Below are 8012 nucleotides of genomic sequence, written 5' to 3' on the forward strand. Positions count from 1 at the left end.
AAGGACAAAGCTACCTTAAATAGAAAGTCAGCCTGGTATAGCCAAGTGTCATTATATTAATATGCAAAGCTACCAGTCAGCTAATCTCCACAAACCATTTGTTTCCTTAATTGCCCTCTTAGGGCAAAAGTGAAAAAAAATAGGGAAGATGAATAACAATTTTATTTAATTCACCCTTTCCATTCTCCCCGACTCCACTTACTGATGCAGTTCAAAAGCTGGCAATTTTCAGCTTAAACTGTCTAACCACCTCTCATCCAGACTCCACCGCCCCCCAGCCTCCCTCACTTGCATCAGCATCTGTCTCTCTCTGTCTCTGGGCTCTGTCCACTGACCCCACTCAGAGCAACCTCTTAGGGCTCTGAATCTCAACAACATCTCCAAAGGGGGAGAAGGGGATACCAACAAAATGACATTAGGAAGCCCAGTTTAAGTCCTGAATTTCCCAGACAACTGGAGAACATCAAATTCTGAGCACTGGCTCTGAAGTAGCAGGCAGCATTTGAACTGTGCCTCTACCACTTATTAGCTCTGTGGCCTTGGACAGGTCACTTGAATTCTCTTGGCCTTGGATGCCTAATTAGAAAAATAGGGCAGGGTAAGTGCCAGGACATAATAGTATCTGCTGCTGTGTAGGGCTGTTGTGAGGACTGACTGAGAGAGAGTGCTGCTTAGTGACTCTAGCTGTGGTCTTTTTTTTCCCTGGTTATGTCAGGTAACTGCCAATGGAGTCCTCTTTTCCCACTCACTGCCCAGCCAGACCACAGGAAGCAGGGTGGTTAGAGGTGTTGCAGATGGCAATTTGGGTGGCTGAAAAGAGAGAAGGAGTAAACATAATGATTTCCATGAACTAGCCATCTAATACCTTATTATTCCCCAACTCCAGTTTCAGGAACTTCTCTTTTCTAACTCCAGAACCTGACCTCTCAGCAGCCAAGACTTTTCCAGAAGGCAATTTGCATCTTAAAATATCAAAGCTGATCCTCCTAAAATGGCAAATCAGAAGAAACTCCTCCATAAAGGGCCTCATTTGAGCACAATTTACCCCTCCAATGTACACTTCAAGGGTAGCTCGGCCTGAGGAATGGGGCCCTAGACTCACTAATGTGTTATGTCCTAAGAATTATGTGTATATGAGCACAAACCAGGAACTCAACATCAGGAAAGGCCTCTGGAAATCATGGAGTCAGAAATATGCCTGCAACTAGTCTATGGAGATCCCACCATTTCTTCCTAAGGGTAAAAAGTCTTCATCCTGAGGGACAGCCTTCCCACAGACTCATGGACTCCACAATTTCTGTAAGTGGGAGTGTTAGTGTTCACCTTGACGGGGATGTTGTAAATATTAGGTAACATAAATTATATTATCAATAAAGATTGATTCCCTGCCTTTTCTCCTGACTCATTCTTAAGGAAGATCTTGCAAGAAGATTCCCACTTATGCCAGGTGCAGGGGTACATGCCTGTCATCCCAGCAGTTCAGGAGATTGAGGCAGAAGGATCATGAGTTCAAAGCCAGCCTCAGCAATGACAAGGCACTAAGCAACTCAGTGAGACCCTGTCTCTAAATAAAATACAAAATAGGGCTGGGGGTGCTGGAGTTGTGGCTCAGGAACAGCATGTCCTTGAGTTCAATCCCTGGTACCAAAAATTAAAAAAAAAGAGTCCCCACTTATCTGCAATGGATCAGCAGTCCTGGATTTGATTCCTGGGTCTATAATTTATTTCCATGTGACTTATTTTTCAGGGTTTTAGTTTCCTCATCCATAAATTTGGGCTGATACCAACAGTTACCTTACAGGCTTATGAGACTTAAACAAGATAATTCCCACAAAAGATCTCAGCACAGTATTGGCACGTGACAAACACTCAATGAAAGTTTTCTTAAAGTGAACATGACCATTTGTTTTTTGTGTTCCTGAGAAATTACATCAGAGATCACCAGTCACATTTGTTTTCCCTCTCTGAGAATTTTCTATCATTTTTATCTGTGCCACTGTGCCTACTCTTGCCAGCTACTAGGTGGAGACAAGTGAATCCCACTGTTTGGGTCATCCGGCCCTTCCTGTTCCAGGAGCCATGGTCAACACCAGCATTTGGGCAGCCATTGCAGATGCTGCCACAAATCTCTTCACAATGTGGAACTGTAGCCCAATTCACCCACAGATGACTTCATTGGGTTTCATTATTGGTGCTCAGGGAATTGGCTTAATTACAATTTTTAATGATACACATGTTCATACAACTTCTGTATTAGCTGCCATCTCTTTGAGTGCTCTTTAGTATGTAATAAACATTACCCGTCACTGAAGCACAGATCTGATTTCTCATCTTCAATACATTAGGATCATTTACAAACCTCTGATTCCATTGACATAAGGAGGCTAAGCTGAGACCTTGTAGTTGAGGACAGAATGTTCCGTACCCTAACCCATTAACACCAGAGCATGGCAACCTTCTGCTAGAGGCATCTTCAGACTTGAAATCTATTCTTGGAAGAGGGAAATGGGGGCTTTGCTCTCTTACTCACAGGTAACTGTGATGGGCGAATCTAGAGGCAATACCTGTGCATTTTGAATGTGACATATCTTCATTCAGATGATACAGCATCAGCATTCATGCACACAGAGTAGTGGTGATTGAATTCTGTCCCTGAATTAAAAAAAAAAAAACACTGGTTAGAAACTCAGATCATGAAGGATCTGCAAACCCATTCTAAAAATACGCAAAGCCAGAGAAGCAGAACTACTGCACCTGATTCCTGCTGTACCACCAGACTTTTTGTGGCACGGAGAATGATCTTCTTGGTGATGTTTCTGCATAACATGGGAACACGACATTTTTAAATTAAAGCAAAGTTCACACAACATAGAATTCATCATTTCAAAGCATGCAATTCAGTAGCATTTTGAATACTCACAATAATGTACAACCACCAGTTCTACCTATCCCCCAAATATTCCATCATCTTAAAGGGAAACCCAACATATATTAAGCAGTCACATTGTATGTTCTCTCCCCCATAACAGTCCCTAGAAAACATTGATCTGCTTTCCATATCTATTGATTTTCCTATTCTAGATATTTCATTTAAATGAAATCATACAATGTGTGACCTTTTGCGTATGGCTTCTTTCTCTGAGCATGCTTTCAAAATTCATACATGTTGCATCATTTATCAACACTTCATTTCTTGTGTTCAATAAACAATAGTCCATTGTGTGACCATAATGCATTTTGTTGATGTATTCAACAATCAGTGGTTTCTGTGAATAGTGCTGCTATGAACACTTGTTTAAAGCCATTTGAGTATCTACTTTCAATACTTTGGGATACATAACCTGTGGAATTTCTGAGTCATATGGTAATTTCATGCTGACTTTTTGGGAAAACACCAAACTTACTTCCAAAATGGCTGCACCATCGACAATGTACAAGGATCCCAATTTTTCCTGCATCGTTGTCAACATTTGCTATTTTAATTTTTTAAACTGGTAGAACATAAATGTGTGAGTTTATTTCTATATTCTGTTTTATTCCATTGATTTGAATAACTATGCTATACCAGATAACTACTGTACCTCTATAGTACATTTAGAAATTGTCAAATGTGAGTCATCTAATTTTTTCCATGTTTTATTTATTTTCACTATTCAAGGTTTCTTGCAATTCCACATGAGTTTTAGGGTCATAGTTTCTTTTAAAAAATCTATTAGAGTTCTGAAAGGTATTGCATTGAATCTGTTGATCACTTGGGTAGTATTACCATCTTACCAATATGGAGTCTTCCAATCCCTGAATGCAGGATGACTTTCCATTTATTTAGGTTTCCTTTATAATTTCTTTCAGGGATCAGGATTTTGCAACTTTGCACAGGGACTTTAACAAAACTGTGCTGAGATGAGTTGGGTCATCTCAACACAGAGTCAGTTGGGCTGGGACTGGCACCTTCTTGGATCAACACAGGCCAAGTTTAGCACACGCTGCCAACAAGAGTGGATAGGCATGAACATCAGAATGTTGATGATGTTGACAATTTTCAAATGGAGAAAAGGATGTTTAGGATGAAAGTATGGTGTCTTAAGAGATAATAGGTTTACTATTCAGCAGATACCAGTTACCCTTTGTGTTGGTTCCAAGGTAATGGCTCTCAGACTGGGGTCTGGTGCACTAAGGCTGGTCTCAGGTAAGATACATGGTGAGAACATCAGCACATCTGGGAGAACTTCCTAATTATAGCTAATAAACAAATTGAATGCTGCCCCAAAGAGATCTATGTAGAGTGAAACTGTTCTTTCCATGTATCCATTCTTCTGAGGCATTATGTAGAATAAGATGGTCCCCAGGATCTTCTGTTCCCCCAACATGCCTCACAAAGAGCATCTTCTGAACTATGTACCAAAACCACCAGCTCTGCCATTTAACTGCTCTATGGCCTTGGGGATCATTTAAATTCCTTAAGATTCTTTGGTCTTCTGCAAAACTGGAATTTTTGTGATCTTCCTAAGTCACACGGCTGTTGTGATATGCAAACAAGAGGCAGAAGAAAGAGCTTAGGAAACTCATAGTATCAATTTAAATATCAGCAATCATTGTTGTCCCCATTGGGGATCTCAGCCGCCCTTGGGGGAAGATTTTAACCATCATGGGACCAATCTGCTAAAGAATGGATTTGTGTGCGCACAGAGCTCAGACTACAGGAATCAGACTGGAAGAAATTTTAAGAGAGAAATTCCTTCTCTCTCTCTCTCTCTCTCTCCCTCCCTCCCTCCCTCAATGGGGAAGATACAAAAGAAATAAAGGAAGGAAGGAAGAAAGAGACAAAGGAAAGAAGAAAGAAAGAGACAAAGGAAGGAAGGAAGGAATAAACAAAGAAAGAAAAAGAAAGGGCTGAACCAAAGTGAGAGAGGGTCTGTAGTTTTCCTGTAAAGAAGACCAAGATACAGTAAGCAAACAGATATGTACTGAGTGTCTATTGCATGCCAGGCACCTCATGAACCCTGTCTAGTAGGATGTATAACATTCCATGGGGTATGAGATGATCAGTCTGGTTTGAAGGCTTAAGGTTACTTAGGAGAGTACAAGATGACTAAGACTCAGGCCACGTCCTTTATGATTTAGGAACATCAACTAAGTAGGTAATGTAGGATCCAAATGTATCCGTGTCTATACATACACGAATACATACACAAATACAGTAACATGCAGCAGAAAGTTACATTTAAAATCACCCCAAATCCATTTACTAGAAGAACCTGGAAGCAGAATACAATGCACAATTCTTCAGAAAGTACTCCTGCAGAGAAATCAGTACTCCTGAGTCTTCTGGGTTTCTTGTTCCAATAAGGCAGAGTAGGAAAGCCTTTTTGGGGAGAGTATTTGATTTTAATTTCATTTATGTGTTCTGACATCCTAGTTGGGGTGCAAGTTGGGTAGAAAAGAGAAAATAAATAGCATATGAAAATAAAATGTTACATTGTTAATAATGCTACAAGGAAGAAGAGGCAGGTTAAGACAGACATAGTTTGATTAAAAGGAAGTCCCACTTTATTTAGGGTGTTCAGGGATGATTCTGACGATGATAAGGCATTGAACAGAGACCTGAGGAAACGAAGGCTCAAGCTATGCAACTACTTGAATGAAGAGTCTTCCAGGCAGAAGTTTTCTTCAATAGCCATTCTGTTCCAGTGTTGATCCAACTCTTGATTTTTTGTCTTTCTCTTTCTCATTTCCTCTCTCTCCATTTGCTCCCTTCACCAAATGGTAGGTTATTTTTCTCTTGATCTTTAGTGTTTTCCCCTGTATGTCATTTGCATTCACACTATGGCTTCTCTATATTTTGCAGCTCTGGGTAGCCCCTTCCTCTCACCTCACCAAACTCCTGTTCCTGGGGTCTAATCCTTTCACTTGACTGATACCCGCTCTCCCACCATAGGAGGTCACACACCAGCGCATATCCTTGTTTAGTTTGTTCAACTACTAAGTAAATCAAAGAGACAACTAAGACCATAGGGACAATGTTTAGCCCATCCATGGAAAAAGGCATTTCGAAGCAGTGCAGTATCACCATATTATGGGTAATTCACATGCTGATTTATAAATGCTTACCCTTGATGGGAACAAGGAAGAGCTCAATATGGATGATCTGGATAAGTAACTGGCTGGCTGCTTTGATAGATGCTTATAATAAGAAAGGCCACAGAGAAGACAACTGTTATCAACTTCACTGAGGTTATACATAATACATAATAGCACTGGCCTTGACAGGGCAGACTTTCGTTGGAGCACAGAGGAGGGAGACTTGACAATGAGACAATTTTCAGCAAATATTTATTGAACACCTATGATAAGCCAGGCACTTTTACTAGACCCTGGAAATAAAGCTGTATGAAAGTTACAAAAAGTCCCTCACCTCTTGGAGATTTCCTTCTAGTCATTTCTGTCTAACAGGAGAGCCAGGCAATAAGTACATAATAAAATAGATATATAAAGTAATGTCAGTAATACAATATTATGAAGAAAATTTAAGAAACATGCAAAGATAGAATGGGAAGGGGTACTATTTTAGATAGACTACGAAGGGAAGGGTTTTCTTTCTTCTTTTGGTGGGAGGGTATTGGGTATTGAACTCAGGGGTGCTTTAATCCTGAGCTACATCCTCAGACCTTTTTTTTATAGGATCTTGTCAAGTAGCTTAGAGCCTTGATAAGTTACAGAGGCTGGCCTTGAACTCCTGCCTCAGCCTCATTGAGTTGCTGGGATTACAAGCATGCACCATTGTGCCTGACTACGGAAGGGCTTCCTAAAGCAGAAAACTGAAGGATGTGACAGAGAGGGTCACTCAAATATCTGGGGGAAGAACCTTCTAGACAAAGAGAACAATAGCAAATGCAAAAGCCCTGAGGTGGGAACAAGCTTTGTATGGTCAAGGAGAAGCAAGGCCAGTAGGCAGAGCAATAATTTTCAGTGAGGCACTAATGCCCCCTAGAGGAAATTTTGAAAATGTAAGTGGACATTTTTTTAAAAAAATGTTCCAGTGATGGGAGGAGCCAATGTGGAAGATGAGAGGTGGTGGCGGGAAATATCATACTTCATTTTGTTTGGAACATTACTGAGAAATGTGGAGAAAAAGAGACCCTTGTACATTGCTGGTGGTAATGTAAATTGATAGGACCATTATGGAAAATAGTATGAATGTTTTTCAAAATATTAAAAAGCAATCCTACTTCTGGGTATATATCCAAAAGTTATGAAATCAGTATGCCAAGGTATTATCTGTACTCTCATATTCATTGAAGAATTATTCACAATAGCCAACTCATGGAATCAGTTTTGGTATCCAACAATAGATGGATGGATAAAGAAAATGTGGTATATATAAATAGTGGAATACTATTTGACCTTAAAAAGAAGAAAATTCTGTCAGTTGTACAACTTGGATGAATCTGGGGGACATTTGCAAAATGAAGTAAGTCAGGCACATAAAGACACGTATTCTGACTCACATTTGGAATCTAAAATAGCCAAACTGATAAAAGCAGAGAATAGTTTAATGGTTACCAGGGACTTGGGGGAAGGAGCTGAATGGGATTAGGAGAAATGCTGATTAAAGGTTACAAAATTTCAGTTGAACAGGAGGAATAATCTTTAGTGATCCATTGTACAGAATGGTGACTATAATAAATAATAATTCATTCATGTGTTTTTAAAAATTACAAAAAAGAAATGTTTGCTCATTTTTAATAAAAAAAATCTTATCACTGGTAGTAATGCTGTTCTATGTACTTGAATAGCCCCCTAGAGTGTGCTTGTAACAATCAGCATTTTGATCTGGCACTTTGACTATGAAAGAAATAAGGTCAGAAAAGGAATAGAGAGGCCAGACCATGTGGAGCCTTATAGGTAATGTCAAAGACTGGCTTTGACTCTGACTGAGATGGGAAGTTGATGGAGGGTTCTGAGAAGACTGGTGACATTGACTTTGGGGTACAAAAATGGGAGCAGAGAGAGAG

Source organism: Ictidomys tridecemlineatus, chromosome X (assembly GCF_052094955.1).
Source record: "Ictidomys tridecemlineatus isolate mIctTri1 chromosome X, mIctTri1.hap1, whole genome shotgun sequence".
Taxonomy (NCBI): domain Eukaryota; kingdom Metazoa; phylum Chordata; class Mammalia; order Rodentia; family Sciuridae; genus Ictidomys; species Ictidomys tridecemlineatus.